Raw genomic sequence first — 21,714 nt, forward strand, 5'->3', positions numbered from 1 at the left:
TTGAATTGACATAGTCTCTAACTAGGTATCGTCTTGGAGAAAACTGATGAAGATGACAACATAATGATATATTTGAGTGGTTCTAAGCTAAATATTTAGAAATCAAATTACATCCCCATATCTACCACCATTGGTGCTTCATTATTCAAAGTTAAGGCACTGCTTATGAGGGCTAAAAAGGCCAAAAGTGAAAGGGACCTAGAAATTACAAAGCACATACCCTTGGTTTTAAAATGAGGAAGCTGGAGGCTCACAGGCTTATAATGAGTTATCACCTAGTAATACTTCACTGTGAATGATATTTATCAGATCCTTTATGAATAAGGCTATAAATATATTATTAGTGGAGAGGTTGTTCAGAAGTCAAAGGAAACAACTACTGCCTTGGGATGTATTCCAGTTATCTATTCTTGTATAACAAACTACCACAAAATTTAGGGGTATAAAGCTACATTTATTATGTCATGGAATGATTCAGTGACAAGGAGTAGTTCAAGGGCTGAAGACTCAGTTTGGGCCAGAGGGTCCCCTTTCAGGATTCTTCACTCACATGTTTGGCACCTAACTTAGGATGACAGAAGAATGGGCTCAGCAAGAAATGTTCATCTGGGGATCTACATGACTTCACTCCAGCATGACAGTCATATAATTGTTAAACTTGTTACACAGTTGCTCAGGGCTTCTAGAGCATGTGTTCTAGTAAAGAAAATGGAAATTACATAATCTTTTATGACCTAGCTATAGAAGTTACATGGGCATATTATATTGCAGACACAACCTTGTCCAGATTCAACCTTGCCCAGATTCAAGGGGAATCACCTATCAATGAAACACATGTCAAAGACTTTGTGTTTTAAAACTGCAACAGAGTAGGATGGATGGAATGGAGAAAGAAGGCAATGAGATAGTTCAAACTTCAGATGAGCAGTGACATTAATCATAAGCTTTTTCTATTGCTGTCTCTAGTTGTTAAATATAATTTTAAATTTAGAAGAAATAGAAGAAAAGGAAAAAAAATATCAAAGAGATGAGATCTCTGTCTTTAAAATTTTGTTGTAGTTTTTCTTAATAATGTTCTCTCCATGGCTTATGTAGAAAGTTGTGATCTGGTATCTTTATGACAACCAGAGATAACAATAAGAAAATGATCATTTAGAGGGTAAGAATGGTGAAGATTTAGTTCATAGTGATTTCTTTAAAACTGTAACTCAAGATATCTTGCCTAGAGGTTTTAGAGTGATATAAATGAAAATTGGGCAGATACCCTTTTTGCCTATTGGGTTTGAAACTTCCTTTTAGCCTTGTCTTTCCATTTCTTTCTACTATAAACATGCAAGGTTATAAACCTCATAGTAGGACAAAGTAAATTGGCGTAACTGTTTAAAGAAAATGAGTGATGAATGGGACAAAGGAATCAATTTAATTAGTCAAAATGAATTCTTCAACCTAGTCAAGATTTCTTTTATTAATTGCTTGAGTGAGTTTGGTTGCTCCATTGGCAGTGTCTGCTGAGCTAGGAAGGTTTCCTGGTAAGAGATTTGGACCTATAGCAAGGGCCACTTAAATGATCAGGAGAAGGCTTGAATAAAATTTGGGAGGTTAAATTTTTATGGTTCATATTAAGTAGGCCAAAGCCCTTGACACTGAAATGGGTCACATATTCTTTGAGTGAGAACAAACTAGGGAGCTGTGGATAGCCATCTTTTGTTAAGAATATGAAGAAGCAGTGAGAGGTAGAAATGAAATTGGGGATCGAGGAGAATAGTTGGAGAGAGAGAAAAAAGTAGAGGCTGCCAGAAATGTAGTGAATGTGCAGAGAACCAGAGATGAACAACCACCTGGTCCCACAGAGGAAAGACAGGGGACCCTCTGTCTTTCCAATGGCTTTCCAGTCTCTAGTTTGTTATTTCTTAAGTGTGGAGAGGAAAGTATCTGATAACTTTCATTTCAGTGAAACATTCATATACTAAAAATTAATTTGCCTCATTTAAAAAAATTAACTTGTTTTAGTTTGTACTCTTTGTTCCAAAATAGTACTAAGACTTGCATGCAAACCAAAATGCTGAACATTGTGGATGGAGATGTGTTTAATAAAGATAAATGAGACGCTGATCTTTTCCTAATGGAGACCACAAAATGAGAAAGGAAATAAGATATACACAATAACTTCACTATAGTGTGTAATATGTAAAATAGCTTAAAAGAGGGAAGCATGATTCATTCAACATTGACTTAGGCACTTGAGATATATTTGTGACCAAACATATTAAAATACATGCTATTATAGATCTTGCATCCCAGTAGGAAGAGATGGAAAAATAAACATTGTGTAAGTAAATTAAATAGCATATTAGAAGGTGATAAACACCATGGGTAAAAAAATAGAAGAGGTAGAGGTAATCAAGAGTGTGGGGTGGGAGAGTTGTAATTTTAAATAGGATGGTCAGAGTAGGCTTTATGGAGAAGGTGGTATTTATGTAAAGACTTCATAGAGGTGAGGAAGTTGGTCATAAGAGTATTTTGATGAAGAACATTCTAGACAGATAAACAGTCACTGAAAATGCCCCAGAATGGAGTATGTCTGGTGTACATGAGGAATAGCAAAGAGACAAGTGAGGCTTATATAGAATGAACAATGGAAAAAGGAGTAACTGGTGAGGTTAGAGAGGTAATGGAAATAATGGTTAATGTAGATCTTTGCAGACTATTGCCTATTGTATCATGAATAATAAAAAAACATTAAAAAAGCTTATTAATCAGGAAGATATTACAAAAATCCACACAAGGAAATAATGGTGGATAAGACCAGGTGATAGCAATCAAATTACTGGGAATTAGTTTGATTCTGGTTAAAGTTTAAAGGTAGAGCCAAAGGATTTTCTGATGCATTGGACAGGGTTTGCAAGAGAAAGAGGGATATGTAAAAGACTGTTCCAAGTTTTTGGTGTGAGCAACTGTAAGGATGGTGTTTTTACCCTCTGAGATAGGGAAGAGCAATTTTGGATGGAAGATCAGGAGTACAGTTTTGGACATGTTATGTTTGAAAAGTCTATTAAACTTCCTGGTGGAATTATCAATTTGATTACATAGGTCTGGGACACTGAAAAGAAGACTGGGTAGGGTAAGTCAATTTCTGAGTCCTTGGCAAAGAAGTATTTTAAGCTATGAGATTGGATGACTCACCAAAGAAGTGAGTGCAGACAATGAAGAGGAGGTGATCATAGATTGAACCTTGGAAAATCCAAAATTAGGAGGTCAATTCAAGGAGACAGTGCTTCATGTGCAAAATGCAGAGAGATTGTTTTATGTAAAATAAAGAGATTAGTTTGAGTAGATAAAACTCATGACTGAAATAACATTTCAATTGAGTCCTGAGAACAGGAGGCATTTGGAGTGTGTAAAATGGGGGGGAGGAATAGGATGAGCAATATATGAATGAGAAACAGCAAGTATTTCATTTTGACTGTTAGTAGCATATATCAATGTTTAGCAGTAGATTATGTAGATAACATAGACAGTATACTGCAGTGAGTAGAGAACTGTGGCAGGTCTTTGCACAGAATGACATGATGAGATGGTGCTTTAGGAAGAGTAAGCTAGCAGCATAGTGTGGTTAGATTGAAAGGGGTTGGGTTTGGTTTCAGAGAAATGAGTTAGAGATTAAATGAGATGATATATAAGAAAGTGTGTGTGTGTGTGTGTGTGTGTGTCTGTGTGTGTGGTTCACTCATACTTTGTCACTGTGATGGTTAATTTTATGTGTCAGCTTGACTGGATCATGAGGTGCCCAGACATTTGCTCAAGCATTATTGTGCTTGGTTTCTGGATGAGATTAGCATCTGAATTGGTAGGTTGTGTAAAACAGATTGCTCTCCCTAATGTGGGTGGGCCTCATCCAATCAGTTGAAAACAGAACAGAACCAAAGGCTGACCCTCCTACAAGTAAGGGGGAACTCGCTCTGTCTGACCATCTTTGAGCTATGACATTATTTTCTCAGGCCTTCAGACTTGAACTGGAACTCATGCCATCAGCTCTCGTTCATCTCGTTTCCCAACTGCAGATCTTGGGACTTATCAGCCTTCATAACTGTATGAACAAATCCCTTATAATAAGTTAGTCTCTCTCTCTCTCTCTCCTTCCCCATGCACACGCGTGCATGCACACACACACACACCCTATTGGTTCTGTCTAGAGAACTCTAACTAATAAACTTACAAAGGAATTGGGGGAATTATTAATCAGGTTGACTAAAGGCAAAAAGGAAAAGTTATTCTAGTTGAATGTGGCCTTGCACCAGGCCATAATTTTGTACCACCAGACAGTAACTTTTTCGTATCAAGGCTTATACTAATAGCTGAGAACTACTAGTCTTTCATTCCTTAATTGCACAGAGCTTGCACTTAAAGGTACAGGCTCTGTTTTTATAGCTAAAAATACAACTTTAGGGCGCCTGGGTGGCTCAGTTGGTTAAGCGACTGCCTTCGGCTCAGGTCGTGATCCTGGAGTCCCGGGATCGAGTCCCACATCGGGCTCCCTGCTCAGTGGGGGGTCTGCTTCTCCCTCTGACCCTCTTCCCTCTCGTGCTCTCTGTCTCTCATTCTCTCTCTCTCAAATAAATAAATAAAATCTTTAAAAAGAAAAAAAAATAAATAAAAATACAACTTTAACCCATATTCTATTGTGCTGAACTGCGTAGTCCTAAAATAAAAGAAGTGTTGATATCATTCAATGTGTGGCCTACATGATACCTGCTATTACTGACAGTTGTTTTTTTCCTAGATTATTGTGCCCCTCATCTATTTCATATCTGTGTTGTACTATGGTGTCACATAGGGTTTTATAGGTAACCTCTACCTTATTTATATTTTGTCTACTCCTCTACTACCCCTAAAATATAAGTGTCATTAATGCAGGTAAGTTATCTGTTTTGTTCATTACTATGTATCTATTGCCTAAGACAGGACCTGACACATAGGGAGTACTCAAAACATAATTGCTAATTGAATGATTGACTTAAATGAATGCATTGTGGGGGCTAGAGCTTTCAAATTAGATGCAGCCTGACAAAAGTTGTCATATTATGAAGCTATCTTTAACACTAAACTATTTCCATTTTTGCATGATTGTATATTTCTCCTGGAGGTAACAGCCATGGTTCCATTTGAAAGTTTTATATCTACTTTGAGATTTTGGAAATTAAGAGAAGATTAATGTGTTTAAGTTATATGTTCCAAAGTAAAAACAAAATGGGTAGAAAACAAAATGGGTAGAAAGCAAGATGTATGAACTAAAAAATGAAATTCAGAAGTTTCAAGTGTGGGTGATTGGGGAAAATAGTCAAGCTGAAAGGGGAAATGTAATAGGAGAAGTCATTTTAACTAGGAACCTGAGAAGTTCAGCTTTGTGAATCTGGCCTTTGAGATTTTGTAATGGTCTCAAAGTAGATTAAGCAAATAGGTAGCTACAAATGAGGATGATGAAATAAGTAGTAGGGGCACCTGGCTGGCTCAGTTGGTAGAGCATGTGACTCTTGATCTCAGGGCCATGAGTTCAAGTCCCATGTTGGGCATAGAACTTACTCAATTAAAAAAAAAAAAAAAAGAAAGAAAAAGAAAAGAAGGAAAAAAGAAAAAAAAAGAAAGAAAAATAAGAAAAAGAAATAAGGTAGTAGCTGTAGACTTGCTGGTGGGCCACAGAAGTAATCTTGAAAGTCATGAAGTATAGTGAGGAATAGCTAAGAGAAAAGAAAAAAAGTAATAAAAGAGGAAAGGATGGGGCAAAGGGATGAGGACACCATTTTGGAAGGTAGATTGGGGAAAAAGAGCCAGTAAGGAAGACAGGAGAAGAAATAGTTGTAGAAGGTCAGAGGGAAATCAGAAATGGGCATGGTCAGGCAGTGATAATCGGAGAGTCTCTAGTGGAGCTTAAAGGTCATGGAGAAGACATTCAAATGGCTAACAGACACATGAAAAAATGTTCATCATCATTAGCCATCAGGGAAATTCAAATCAAAACCACATTGAGATACCACCTTACACCAGTTAGAATCGCAAACAATGACAAGGCAAGAAACAACAAATGTTGGAGAAGTTGTGGAGAAAGGGGAACCCTCTTACACTGTTGGTGGGAATGCAAGCTGATACAGCCACTTTGGAAAACAGTGTGGCGGTTCCTCAAAAAATTAAAAATAGAGCTACCCTATGACCCAGCAATTGCACTACTGGATATTTACCCCAAAGACACAGATGTAGTGAAAAGAAGGGCCATATGCACCCCAGTGTTCATAGCAGCAATGTCCACAATAGCCAAACTGTGGAAAGAGCCGAGATGCCCTTCAACAGATGAATGGATAAAGAAGATGTGGTCCATATATACAATGGAATAGTACTCAGCCATCAGAAAGGATGAATACCCGACTTTTACATCAACATGGATGGGACCGGAGGAGATTATGCTAAGTGAAATAAATCAAGCAGAGAATGTCAATTATCATATGGTTTCATTTATTTGTGGAACACAAGGAATAGCATGGAGGACATTAGGAGAAGGAAGGGAAAAATGAAGGGGGGAAATCGGAGGGAAAGATGAACCATGAGAGACTATGGACTCTGAGAAACAAACAGGGTTTTAGAGCGGAGGGGGGTGGGGGGATTGTATTAAGGAGGGCACGTACTGCATGGAGCACTGGGTGTTATATGAAAACAATGGATCGTGGATCACCACATCAAAAACTAATGATGTATTGTATGGTGACTTACATAATAAAATAAAAATAAAAATAAATAAAGGTCATGGAAGAGGATAAAGAAAAAAATATATTTGAGTTGATGGGTAAGTTATTGTTGAACTTCAGAACAGTTTAAACGCTTTGGCAAGAATTAAAAGGGAATAAAGAGCAAATGGCAAAGAGAAAATAATAAAATGTGAAATAAATTAGTCTTTAGAGAAATTTGTCTATAAATAATGCTGGAGGTATGCACAAAAAAAGCATTCACTGAATCTCTAATTATTTTTTATTTTTAATTTTATTTCATTATAGTAAGAATACTTTTACATGAGATTGATGCTTTTAAATTTTTTAGGTACAATACAGTTATAATGTCATAAAGTAGATCTCTAGAACTTATCTTGCTTAACTGAAACTTCATTTGAATTTTTGCTAAAATGTTTGGAATAGTTCATGGCTTTTTGACTTCTTGGTCTATTCTGTCTTCAGGAAGCCTGTTTCTCTGGCTTTCAAGCAGTTGTTCTTCTCCTCAGTCAATTTATAGTATAGCAGTGCAGAATTCATCTGAATAGGCAGACTAAATGTATGAGAGTTAATTAAAGAAAATATTGATAAAAATGTGATTTGTTTTTGGAGCTCATCAACCAAAATGAATATTAATTCAAGGTCTTGCACAACAGCAGACCTACACATCTATCTCTTGGTGTATCAAATCATATTTATTTTTGAAATACTGTTCGTAAGAGTTTTTTGGACTCAATGCAACTGCCTTTTTTAAAATTCAGGTTTATTGAGGTATAATAAATGGCATAAAAATTGTAAAATATTAAAAGTGTTGGGGCACCTGGGTGGCTCAGTCAGGTGAGTGTCTGGCTCTTGATTTTGGTCATGATATCAGGGTTGTGAGATCAGCCCTGTGTCTGGCTCCCTGCTCAGCGGGGAGTCTGCTTCTCTCCCTATCCCTCTGGCCGTCCCCCTGCATGCATGCACTCTGTCTCTCTCAAATAATTAAATCTTAAAAGAGTGTACATTGTGGTGGTTTGATATACATATTTTTGTGAAAGGACTCCCCTGCCCCCCAGTCAGTGCAATTCTCTTAATGATATTATCCATAAACTTTTTTGTTATGTGAGAGAATATACTCATATTCTCAAAAATACAGCATTGTAGTGAGTTATCAAAGTATAATAGAGACCAGAGCCACCAATGGGTAACAGTTTTTGCAAGGTAACCTGTCATACATCTTATTTGCATAGAGAGGGGAATCTTCTTTTAGACTTTAACTATTCTAATATATTTTTCCATTAATATCATCAGAATATGTGTGAGCAAGTGTTTATTGTTCAGGCTTTAATTTTTTTAGGACTAGTAACATTTTAAAGTAACATCTGGAAGATATTTCTTAATATTAAATAAAAATATCAGAAAGAAACTTGCATATTTATGACATGAAGTGGAAGCTGAGGAAGTTTTACCTTCTTCCTACTGTAGTGAGTAATACTGTAAACTGAGCTTTCACTACTAAAATTGAGCAATTTCAAGAGCAATGTCACCCTATGGCTGACATATTCAACTTTTTTAGCTTTCTTCTTTGCTGTAAGTTTAATAAAACTTTTTCATATGACTTCCATCCAAAAAAAAATAGTGACCTCATCAAATTTTGGCATAGCAAGAATGTGAAGTGTTATTTTTTTTCATTGTTATTATAGTAAATGAATGACAAAAATAGTAGATGTTGTCATGACTGCTATTTCTTTGCTTTGAGATTAGGAAATTCTCTTATAATTAGGTTATTTTAGCTAAATTATTTATGTAAAAAGGTTCAAACAAGTGACTTCTGGAAATATAATCTTGATTCTTTATTAATGAAAAATGCTTTGGAAAGATATGGGATATTTATGTGAATCCTCAAGAATAACTTTAGTTTTTATCCTAATAAAATAAGCAGACAAATATTAAAGAGTATATCAACTTTATTTTTTAGCCCTCAGAAATCTATGCATATCTATTATATGAGAATTTTATATTGATGAAAAGATACCTCAAAAGCTGTAATATAAATCAATATTCTTATAGAAACCATGTTACCATATGAAATCACTTTCTTGATTGAAGAGTTGATGCTTAACTTCTAGAAGAAATGATCACATATATAACAAGTTGAAAATAATATGACCTATGCTTTAAACAGATGACCTTCTAAACAGCACACACATCATTTAAGTAGGGTGGTACAACTGCTGATCTTACACTTAGTTAATGAATTAAATAATTAATGGCAGTGGATATGCAGGTAAAGGAGAGAAGGTAGGGACAGCAGGAAATAGCCAGAGTTCCCCCAGTAGTGAAGGCCAGTAGATAGACAGTTTCCATAAGAGAGCCAGGACTTGGCAAGGCTCCATGGTCAGGCATGTGATTATGATAATTTTAAAATACTATTGATTGAAGCTTTAATATTTTAAATATTTTGACCCTTATCTGTACCCATTATATTGTAACTATATATGCATTTTGGAAAAATAATACATGGAATTTTTATTTGTATGCCTGCCTGCCCTTCATCTTCACTTAAATGCTTTAGATTTTTTCCATTTCTATTTTTTTAACTTGAAATATATATCTTAAAATTATTCCATATTGCTCTAAGTAATTAAGTTTATTGCTCCTATGTGGTGCTTAATATATTATGGTACATATTTTCCACCTTTTACTCTTGTTTTCCTGAGTATAACTGAATCTGAGAAGTGAGAATTTCTTTACCTCAGTGAATTCCTGGTCTGTTCTATAAACCTAAATAATTATTGAAGTTTATCTGAATCTGAGTTCTTTTCATGAAATATTGAAACAATAGGGACTATTTAAATGGATTTTTAAAAATATTTTATTTATTTATTTGACAGAGGGAGAAAGAACACAATCAGGGAAGAGCAGCAGACCCCCACACTGAGCAGGGAGCCAGATGCAGGGCTGGATCCCAGGACCCTGGGATCGTGACCTGATCTCAAGGCAGATGCTTAACTGACTGAGCCACCCAGGCGCCCCCGTTTAAATGGATTAAAAAAAAAAATATTTTGCAACACCTGATATTACAGACTTGGTTTTAAATTTACTGAAATGTATTTAAAGTCAAATATTTGTGTAAGATTTACAATTTTGTTAGGCTATAGATAGAAGCATTTCTAGGGGTGCCGGGGTGGCTCTGTCGGTTGGGCGACTGACTCTTGATTTCAGCTCAGGTCATGATCTCAGGGTTCTGGGATCCAGCCCTGCCTCTGGTTCCACAGTCAGTGGGAGTCTGCTTGAGATTCTCTCCCTCTGCCCCCCACTCACGCTCACTCTCCTACTCTCTCTCTCAAATAGATAAATAAATCTTAAAGAGAAGCATATCTAAAGCCATGTTTCTCAGGATTGATGATGAATGTGATAGATTGACTCAACAAAAGATTTTAATGTAATCTATGTTTGGGAACCATTACATAGAATGTTATTTTTCAAAATCAGTGAAATATAAGCAAAAATTAGAGTGCTAGTATAGAGCCTAAGAGCACTGATCTTGATTAGTTAGATTCCAGAAACCCAAGTAGAGCCTGGGTTCATATCCTGGCTCTACCATTCACTAACTGTCCCACCTGTGGTTAGGCTCTCTGTGCCCATTTTCTTTATCAGTAAAAATTCAAGACGTGTGTTAATTTTGTTAAAATTGTCTGATACATGCTAAGCAATATATAAATTTTTGCTGAATAAAAAAATCATGACCAGTGCTGGTCCTGATGAACTGAATTATGACCAATTATATATAATTTGAAAAACAGAGCATTTCTTTCTTGGTAAATTATAATGTACACAAACTGCTTTAGCATGTGGAGATGTTGGGCAGAGAAAAGAAACCTATTTATCATTTCTTAGACAGTACTACTTGTTTACTTGTCCATAGAAATCTTTTCATTTAAACCAGGTATAGTAGATTGAATTCTAAAATGGACCCTCAAGATTTCCTGCCCTGATCCATGGGATCGTGAAGGATGAGATAGTATACCCCTGCTTATGTTATCTTACACTGAAAAAGAGTTTTCAGATGTAATTAAATTTACTAATCAGCTGACTTTGAGTTAATCAAAAGGGAGAATATGGGGATGGGCCTAACCTAATCACATGAACCATTTAAGAGCAGAGTTTTCTCTCAGTGGTGTCAGAAGCAAAGTCAGAGATATTAAAGGCACAATAAGGATGTGATGTATTGTTACATTGCTGGCTTTGAAAATGGAGACAGCATGTGCAAGGACCCAAGTATAGCCTCTAGTTGCTGAAAGTAATGCCTGGCTAACAGCCAGCAAAGAAATGGGACCCTCAGTCATACAATAACAAAGGACTGAATTCTGCCAGTAAACTGAATTAGCTTAGAAGTGGATTCTTCCCTAGAGCCTCCAGATAAAATCCCAGCCTGGCTGATACCTTGATTATGGCCTTGTGAGACCCTGAGCAGAGAATGCTGCCATGCCTGTTTGGACTTCTGACATACAGAACTGTGAGATAATAAATAGATGCTATTTTCAGCTGCTAAATTTATGGTAAATTTGTTACACAGTAATATAAAACTAATATACCAGAACATACAACTATAAATCAAAACAAACTAACAATAAGAAAGTAACTATAATTTAAGCACAGAAGGAAAGGTATAAGGGAGGATTTTATGTTGATTTTTAAGTATAGTTATATCTTATTCGTACAAGGAATAAAAAAACACATCAGTTTGTGGATGGGTAATGTTCCATATGATCACTATCTTGTCAAGACAACATCTTACAAAAAGCAAAAGGGGAAGGCAAAAACAGATAATTGCTAACTCTTTTTCTTGGGCTTATGCTGTTTTTCGTGTCTGGAAAGATTTTTCCTCTATTTTATCAACTCAAAAAGAAACCCCATATCCTTAGCTCTCATACCCTAATCTACTCATCTGTCTGCCCAGCCCTAAGCAATCACTGTCACTATAGATTTACTTATTATTGACTTTCATATGGATGGAATTGTGTAATACATGGACTTTTGTGACTGGGTTTTTTCATATAGCATAATGTTTTCAAGATTCATTTATGTTGCATGTATTAGAGGTAATATTCCATTGTATGGGTATGCCACATTTGTTTATCTCTTTGTTGATTGACATTTGGGTTATTTCCATCTTTTGGCTTTTATAAATAATATTTCTATAAATACTGTGTACAGTTTTTGTATGGACGTCTGTTTTCATTTTTCTTGGGTATATATGTAGCAGTAGAATTTCTGGGTCATATGGTAACTCTGTGTTTAATCCATTGAGGAACTAACTGATTATTCTCCAAAGCAGTTGCACCATTATGTATGTCTACGAGCAGTGTATAAGGCTTATACTTTCTCCACATCCTCACCAACACTTATTATCTGACCTTAAATTTCACCCATCCTTGTAGGCCTGGCTCATATGCTATCACTTCTGCAGAGTCATTCCTGATTCATTAATAAAATATAATAGTTTGTTCTGTGAACTTCCAAAGGATTATATTTGTTTGTTTCTTAGGGCTCACTTCACACTCCTCATTATATCATTGTTAGTGTAGGTCTTACCTCCCTACCAACTTCAGCATCTTTATTTTAGAATTTGTGTCTAATTTCCTAGTTTCATCCTTCAAAGCACAGCTGTTCTAGGTGGCCTGAAAATAAGAGGAGTTCAGAAAGTATTTACTAAGGGTTTTAGATTAAAAATGAACCAGATGACCTAGTTCAATTTAATGTAAGACAATTTCTGCCAGTGTGAGCCTAGAGAGCTTGTCTGGCTTAATCATACATGCACCAAGTTATTCAATTTCACATTTTGTGCTACCACTTATTAATTATGTACTCTTAAGGAGAGTTCTAAACTTTCTGAGATGTTTCTCTATTCACAGATGTAATTTTAATATTGTATAAGGTTATTGTGAAGCATAAATATGATAATTTATGTGGAGCATCTAGTATTGTTCTGGCACATACTTGATGCTCATTACATAATAGCAAAACTATTTTATAAATAATGCTGTATATAAAATGTAGTAATCCCTTCCTTGGCACATTTCCCGTGATAGAATTATGATATATAGATTTAATTCTAGTTACATTTTACCAAATTTCAATACTTTTTGGATTGAATAAATGTGGATTGCAGGTCACTTAAAATTGTAGAATCAAAAACATTGGGTCTGGTTGTCCCATCTACAGCCTGCTGTAAGATGTATTGCACACATCTGTTGTCTTTTGCTTGTATTCTGTTGCTCACCTTGAAGTACACTCCATTCGTGTTAATATATTTCATAAAACACATTTTCCTTTGTGATGTGCATGTTACTGTCTGGTCCTTAAATTCCACTAGAAATACTGTATGATACTCAGTGATATAAAATTTCAATAATTCTGAATCTCTATCAAATGAGTGTGGAATGGAGAGGTACAATCACCTACAGTAGGAACAAATGGATAATGACAATACCCCAAGAGAGTAAGATGTGTAGAGTCTTTAGAAGGCAAAAATTAAAGTGTGTATGCACTCTCAGGATGCTATTAGACAAAGAAAATGAGGTAATGAGATTGCTGTTAGGCTTGCTGTTGAAAATTTTAGTTGTCACACTGAAAGATCAGTGATAAGTGCATTCTTTTACTATTTATTTGAGTGGATATAAAGGTTTTTATAGATTTCTTCTAATTTCTATATAATATCTAAATAGTTCATCTGTGAGTCCAAATCATATTTTTTAAAAAAGCTTTACTGTTGTGTGGGAGGGATATTATGTGGAGAGGCTGCATTGTATTGGATAAAATATACTGAGAGCCAAAAAAACTGTTTTTATCCAGATTCCGCTGCTTGCCAGTTATTAAAATCTCTTTGAGACCCAGTCTCTTTGTCTACAAAACAGATAATATTTCTCATGTTTAGCTCAATTTTTAGCTCCATTTGTTTAGAGCACTAGCTAAGAAATGCTCAGATGGTTCCACTTCACAATCTTCAAAGTGCTCTACAACACAAAGATATATTATCATTAAGTACTTGGAACTGATCTTTGGTACCTTTGGGTGTCCTATCCCCATCAAAATCTACTAGCAAGTCTTTAAGCATTACGTATTCCCTACCAGGGATCCCCTTCCCCGGGATTTACTACCTAAGTCGTCCTTCTTTGGAAGATCCTGAGTAAAATTGTATTAACTTTCCACCTTGATGCAGATATTCCGTAGTCCTCTGCCTTATGGTTTCAGTCCATTTACTGCCCTATTAAACATGCCGTTCTCTGTTCTAATCATTGTATCCATTAAAGTTTTGTTCAGAAAAATGAAACCAAGCAAAAAGAGACTTACTACAGGGAATCAGGTGTTTATAGGGAACTGGGGATATACTGGGAATTAGGTGTTTACATAGGACACTAGATACTTACGGAAGTATTTTAAGGAGGTTGCCATTGGACTTTTTGTTACAAGATATATATAATAGACAAAAAGACAACAGATGTGTGCAATACATCTTATACTATAGCTATGATAAAGCTATGATAAAGACAGGACAGAACCCTGCTATTGCCACTGCTACTACCTCCTACCTACTACCACTGCCACCTTATACCCAGATGGTTCGTGGCAAGGGAGCAAGAACGTTCGGTCTGTCAGAGCTTGCTTCCTAACCACCACTACCTCCCAAATATGTGAATGCGACTCATTCACTTCTAGAAACCTAGTTTCTGAGGGAGTCGAAGTTGTGTGATTTTTGCCTTCTAATCTCTCCAAGAGGAGAGTAAAATGAAGTATAGGAAACCAAGTCTAAGTAACCACCACAGTTTCTATGTAGCTAATTTCATTTCTCTAGTTGTTCCTTAGCGGCCTTGGAACTTTTAACCCTCGAACCCCATGTCCCTATATACTCATGAGATACTGCAGTTCTGCCTTGGTCCTTTAAGAATTATGTGAGGGGAGACAAAGGAGCTACACCTTATGGAGCACTGTGGTTAATTAAGCTATCATTCCTTTAATTCAAAAGTTAAAAGTAACAGGAAGGAATTCTTGGGTATACCTATTCTGAAGAAGCATGTTACCCTTACTGAGAAACTGAAAAACTCATTACAATATATGCTTCATCAATCAAGAGAAAAATGAAGATACACTTATAAGTGGGGAAGTAGGGTCCTTGGGTTTTCTTTTAATTTCCCAGGTGAACAAAGAGATATATTTATTCAAGTACAGTGTTTGTCAGCAGGCAGTATGCATGGTATCAATTTCATTCCCCTGTCACTGTGAGACTGATAGAATCCCTATCTCTAGTTGGAGGGCATTTTGATATACATATTCTTACACACTTTTGGACATTTACAAAGTGTCTTAACACTCTAGGATAAAATTCAGACCTTCTTTCAAAGATACAGAAAGAGTCCAAAAATTACTATGGCGCTCATGGAAAGGTACCTCAGATCTCCTGTTGTGTGGAGCATAATTAAAGACATGTCCAGCTGCCATCTCTCTGGATCTACCACCATGTCTACAATAAGGCCATGCTTCCCTAACATTTCTGAGTCAGTGATTAAGCACAGCCAGAATACTAATGTTGGCTTATTCGGATGGCAGATTGGATTCTTCTTGTGGGCAAATCTGGGTTGGTAATCCCCCACCTTTTTGGCTGAGATTTTCTTAGATTTGCATGGCAACCAATCCTCCTTCTTGCTCCTCTTCTTTCACAGATGTCAGGACTACATTGCAATCTGAAGGTTTTCTTTGCCTACTGCTTCCTCCCCTTTATTCTTTGAAGGTGTTTCTCCAGGTCTCTTGAAAGACTGATTCCCATCTCAGTATTTGCTTCTCAGATGACCTGAACAAATACAGTGACTTTAAAGATTACAAATTAGAAATTGTTTTGAAGATGGTAGACATAGAATTTCCATCTTCATAGAGAATAGGGGTGGGAGTAATTGATTAAATCTAAATAAGGGAAGTTACTTCAAGGAGCATTTTCAAATACAAAATCTCATAGGTCCTGAGATGGGATAATATTGGAAGACAAGTTAGAAATATACTTTTTAGAGAGTTTTGGGAAGAGAGTCAATAAATTTATTGACTTATTATATTTATAATATATAAATAATGCCTGAATCTATGAATATTCTCCCTGAGAATTGGATCCCTGTCGGTTTCAGCCATAAAATTGTGCTATTGAACTGTTGATACTATCCATCTCTAATACTAGTTTTGGGCAGTTTAGCCACATTGTAGGTTCAGTACAGTCAAGGTTGCTAATCATCATTTATGGCATGTGTCTGTAATTATATGGATTTTGGAGTTCAGATATGGAACAGAAGCTGATTACAATAGATAAACTATCTGAGCTTACTGTTGTTAGTGATTTATTTATTTTTATTTTTATTTTTTTTTAAAGATTTTATTTATTTATTTGAGACAGAATGAGAGAGAGAGAGAGCACATGAGAGGGGGGAGGGTCAGAGGCAGAAGCAGACTCCCCGCTGAGCAGAGAGCCCGATGTGGGACTCGATCCCGGGACTCCAGGATCATGACCTGAGCCGAAGGCAGTCGCTTAACCAACTGAGCCACCCAGGCGCCCTGTTGTTAGTGATTTAAATAAGAAAAAGTTACCTTTATTGTAGAAGATGCTTCTTTCTTGTTGTGGTAGCCCTAGTTTAGCAAACCTTCTTCTCCTTTTCCTTACTGACTCCCTAGTATTGCCCATCATTAATCAACATGTTTCTTTAATATGGAACCCTGGCAATTTTGCCCCCTCCCTAGGATCTGCCCCTGTATTGTAGCTTGCTTAAGAAAGCACTTCTCATTTTTTCAAAGGTCTACATTTTAGGGTGTAGGCAGAGTTCTGTAAAGAGATGAACATGATGTCCATAACATGTAAGAAGAACAAAGAAAAAAATTTTCAACTATCCACATTCGATATTTCATATTAGACTGTTATCTTTCTGTGACACTCATAATTTGTGAACCTGTTCAGAATGTGTGATTATTTTTCAAAATGTTTGGTAACTCATTCTTTGCACAAAAATATCAGAAGCTTAGGTGGGAAATATTTTAAATAATTATATATTTGGAGTGCAATCACTAAAATAACTCAGATTTTAATATGTAAAATTTTCTATTAGATGGCAATATATATTTTATTATACTTAATATAATTTCAGCGATACATTATATATATAAAATATATATATATTTCTGTACTCTCTTAGTTCATCTTGAATCTCATCCTTGGTGTGTAATTGAGGCAGTTTTCCTTTAGTCTGAATTTTATGAACTTCTAGTAGCCTCAGCTTCAATAACTATTTTCTTAGGAAGGCTGTATTTGTATAAATATATTAAGTTTGATTTTTCACTGAAAGCAAGTATGACTACATTTATTATTCCCAGTTTGAAAATAAAACCTTAAATCATAATCTCTAGATAAAGGACTTTCCTTTCATGATCCTAAGTAAAAAGAAAATCTGTTTCACTGTTTACTTAACATTTGATGGTGATGCAATAAATAAAACATTAGCCAAAGAGTGACTGTGTCTTTCTCTGCTTTTCCTTTCTACAGGTTGTATTTCATGTGGATGTGGGTATGATGTGCCACAGCAACATGACATCTTGATTAGGTGAGTCTGTCAAGACTGCTTTAAAGAACATTCTCACTGCAGAGTTCCCAGGTCATGACATTGTATTACTGGTATTCCTAGCCTAAATGCTGATGAAAATGGGATCTTTTTTGCTTTCTTGGTGATCTTTGGTAGAGAAAATTGAATTCCAGTTTCCATGGAAATACTATTTGTGGGTTGGTTTATTTTTTTTATGGGACTTATATTAAAAGCGAAATCAGGGAAATACCTAAAAAGTCTATGGAGGTAAGGGCAAAGCAATATCAAAACAGAGGTTATATATCTTATTCTTCTTATAGAACAGCCATAGTAAGAGATTTAGAGAGCTCCAGTAGTGGACATGTCTTATGTTGAAACAGTTAGTACATTATATATGCAAGAAATAATATCTTGATTAATATTCTTACCCAGTCTCTACATATGTAATTTTTCTGCTAATATATTTTGACACCAAATACGTAATTGTGAACATTCACTTCCAAAATTTTCTTGATTTGGATACAGTCACTCTTGCTGATTGATGTTTTATTTATTGCATGGCCACCAAATGTTAAGTAAACAGGGAAGCAATCTTATACTATAGCTGGTTAAGGTGCTGCAAGAGCAGGCAGGTGAACATCTGAACAAATGGCTTTTCCTGTCTCATTCATGACCCAGTGGGTAAGATCTTGATTCTCTTTGGCAAATAGAGGAAAATATCCCAGAGTTTTCGGATTCCTGTTAGTGTATGCTGCCATTTAGGTGTTGATAATAACTAATAAAGGGAGTTGTGCAGCTAGTCTGGTGTGGTAAAATGAATGTTGGCCTGTCAGGTAGCATCCCTTCATATGAATCATGTTTTTTGTCTGACCATGTGTGTGATCATGTGCAAAACATAGCCACTTTTTGCAGTCATAGTCTCTTTATCTGTAAAATGAAGTGCTCCTATAAGGTGATCCTCAGCCTTAATAATAGGTTTGTGATTGTGTGGATTTTTAATGAATGATTTTTTTTTTTTCTTCCTGATGAATGGATTAGTGCCCTGGTTGCCAGAATGATCACACTGTATGCAACTGGACAAATCGATTATGAACATGATAAGCATTTAAAGTAATGTGATTTTCTCATGTCTGGAGTATTTCTAAATAAAACCAGAGGCTAATGAACTGCTTTGTTTGATTCAAGATGCTATAGTTGTTTTTCTCCTTTTGCTAAGTCTCTTTCCAGGAGGCATGGGTGTCGATTGAATGAAATATTAAGAACTCTTCCAATTTTATTATTTTCTGAAATATTACCTGATAAACACCATGTATTGGTATTGAAAGAGATGGGAACTTTTCCTGATTTCTATTCTTCTTTTCTTCTTTTTTCTCCTAGAAAAACAATATTTCTTTCCTAGATTACCACATCTTTTTGTAGTGCAGAATAATTAAAATATTCAAAAGCAAATCGCCATCACCTTTTAAGAATGTTCAACCATATTTTAGTTGAACTTGCAGGTTTATGAAAATTTCCTTTTCAATTCATTCCTCATACAGCACTGAAATATTAATACTGACCACGGTGTGAATATGTTAGTTTTAGTAGGAGTAATTAGTCTTGCAAATAACTGAAAAAACTGCTGTCATATCTATGAGAATTTGAGAATCTTGTAACCTTTCTTCCTGTTGTAAGTGCATATTCAGGTTGCTGGAAATACTTTTTTTTTGCTTTTATTAGCATTATTATTTTTAGCGAAAAGACACATGTCTCAGGATATTTATACATTTACCTGGGAAATATAGAAGGAATCAGTGATATATGTGGTGCCAAGCACATTATATATCTTTAATGCTTACATATTTCAAATTATATATATATTTTCCCCAGGGTGATTAGATAGATCCTTTCTGGAGTTACTGTAACAAAGGCTTTATTTACCTAAAGGGACAAAGGGAACCATTTAGGAGAATGAGGCAATCAAGCAATTTATATAACATTCTGAAAACATTCAGTATTTCCCACCATTTGATTTTCACTTCTGGAAGCTGCTTTTCTCACACTAGCAGATTAGAGTAGTTAGATTCTCATACCCCCTCCCCTGTCATTCTTCTTTTCATCATGAAATTATATGTTCTTTTATAAAAACATTTTCTGAAAAATTAATACTTACATTGAATTTTGCAAACTTAACAATATAGGATTTGAGGTGTTTTACTCCAAAGAATTAACATAAAATAATTTTTTAAAGCACACTTTGTGAAAGTATTATTTCCTCCAAATTGTGTCTTGCAAATTCTGTCCATATTATCACTCCCATATATTCAGGATGAGAAATAAAACAAATGGAATGAAACAAAACCAAACAGAACAAAAGAAAGAAAATACTAGGGGAGAATAATCTATCACAAAACAAGAACAAAAGCTCTCAAGTCTACTGGTGGGGGGAAAAAGCAGGTGGGAAAAATAGATGAGTAAATATAATTTATGACTGATCCAAAAATCTCAGTATAGTCTAGAGTATCAATCTGTAGAAATACAAAACGGTTGCCCAAACTGTTAATAAGTACTAATACTAACCAGATTAAAAGATGCAGTTCTCACTTCTGCTAGTCCCTCTTCCCTACAAAAATAAATAGCAATAAAATTGAAGGCAACAGAAACAAGAAGTAAAGATCTTGGGAAATGCACTAAATGGATTATCATTTTCTAACAATTGTTTATTAGACTGTATTTATTATGTGGTTATGCAGGAATAGCTTTTCCTTGCCTTCGTGTATGTTAAGTACTGTGTTATATTATCTTAGGCAGAACATCTAGCATCTAATAGGAATTCTAAACACCAAAGATAAGATGACAGTTTTATTATCTGTGGGTCTTAATAGCCCTGGCAAATAGCAAATAGCACCATTTATTTCTCCCAGAGAGAAGAGAAATACAGATAGAAGAAGTTACTACACTTGATCTTAGCCAAAAGGCCGAGAAGCGATACAGATAGAAGTTTAAGTGAATGAGTTACTGAGTGTGGTCACAGAATCTTTTCTAAGTAAGTAGCCTATTAGGGAGTTGGCAGTTGTCTAAAAAGAAAATGAGTTCTGATGAGGAAACCTGGATTTGTTTCTCAGCACTGACTTTGTGGACATACGTCCTTGAGGAAGTTACCAAACTTCTTTGTGTTTACTTAACAGTAAAATGAGAAGATAGGATTAAATGATCTCAAAACTCCTTTTCAGTTTAGGTTGTTTATGACATAATGTACGTAAGACTTACTTAGGACTTAGTATGTATCAGACCCTGTAGTATACTATTACTTTAAGAGTTTTACATGGATTGTATAATTGTCAAACAACCCTGTGAAGTAGGTACTATTATTGGCTTTTTTGAGGAAACTAAACTTAGGGATTCAAGTATCAAACAATGCACATGTTTAGGAACAGCAGAATTGAATTTTTAAATGAGGTCATCTGACTCCAGAGTCCACCAGCTTAAGGGCCATGCTGTATCTCCCTAACATTATCCACAAGCCAGTCAAGACTTAGGAAGTCACAAGTGTGTGTGAAACTTGTATTCTTCCCAACTTTATTCTCCCAGAGTAGATAGTTATTTGCCCATCAGCCTGGCTTATGCTGCAGTGAAACGTTACTTCCCCTTTGGTTAACATTTTCTGTTCATGCTCACTCTTTAGTTATAATCTCGAGAGTAGCATTCCAATGGAATATTTCTACTGAGTATTTTCTAGAGACTGCCCATGCAGTCATTGAACGTGAATCAGAGGGAAGGTTTACGGAAATTATAAATGAACAGTCAAGGGAGAGTCTTTTGTAGCAAAATTATAGAAGTGTCTCCTTAGGTCAAAGTCAAAGTAAGGATGAATTAACTCCCGAAGCAATTTCGAAAAGGTGAAATTCAATGATATTGCAGTTGTTGGACCAGGTGTTAAAATGTTATTGGGTGTTAATTTAATTTTCATCCTGTCAACACTCATCTGAACTGTAACAGCTGCTAAACACGGTTCCACAAGAGCAAACCATCCACAGAGAGGAAGCAGATGCCTAATCAATAGGGCCAATAGAAATGTATGGCTCAGCTAAGCAACTTGCACAAGGGGGAATGAATCCCATAGGGCTTTGTCTTACCTGAATGGAAAAGAACTTTAAAGATAGTGAGACTATTTAAGCAGTAAGAACAGAAGACTGAAAGTCCTAGGTTGCCTTCCTATTATATTGACTTTCTTCCTTCCTTCCTTTCTTTCTTTCTTTCTTTTTCTCTTTCTTTTTCTTTCTTTCTTTCTTTCTTCTTTCTTTCTCTTTCTTTCTTTCTTTCTTTCTTTCTTTCTTTCTTTCTTTCTTTCTTTCTTTCTTTCTTTCTTTCTTTCTTTCTTTCTTTCT

The 21,714-nt window shown here is 35.5% G+C and overlaps 1 long non-coding RNA gene and 1 pseudogene across 1 annotated transcript in view; one reads left to right on the forward strand and one right to left on the reverse strand.

Annotated features, from left to right (window-relative positions):
• Positions 1-21,714, forward strand: part of LOC116632861 — a 314,976-nt gene that overhangs the window by 18,739 nt on the left and 274,523 nt on the right. Inside the window, exon 2 of the long non-coding RNA XR_004299511.1 lies at positions 17,311-17,368. This is a non-coding gene — a long non-coding RNA (uncharacterized LOC116632861). The remainder of the gene's footprint in view (positions 1-17,310; positions 17,369-21,714) is intronic.
• On the reverse strand, positions 20,182-20,316 carry LOC116633449 (annotated as a pseudogene).

The sequence above is a fragment of the Phoca vitulina genome, unplaced genomic scaffold (genome assembly GCF_004348235.1).
Source record: "Phoca vitulina isolate PV1807 unplaced genomic scaffold, GSC_HSeal_1.0 scaffold7, whole genome shotgun sequence".
NCBI lineage: Eukaryota > Metazoa > Chordata > Mammalia > Carnivora > Phocidae > Phoca > Phoca vitulina.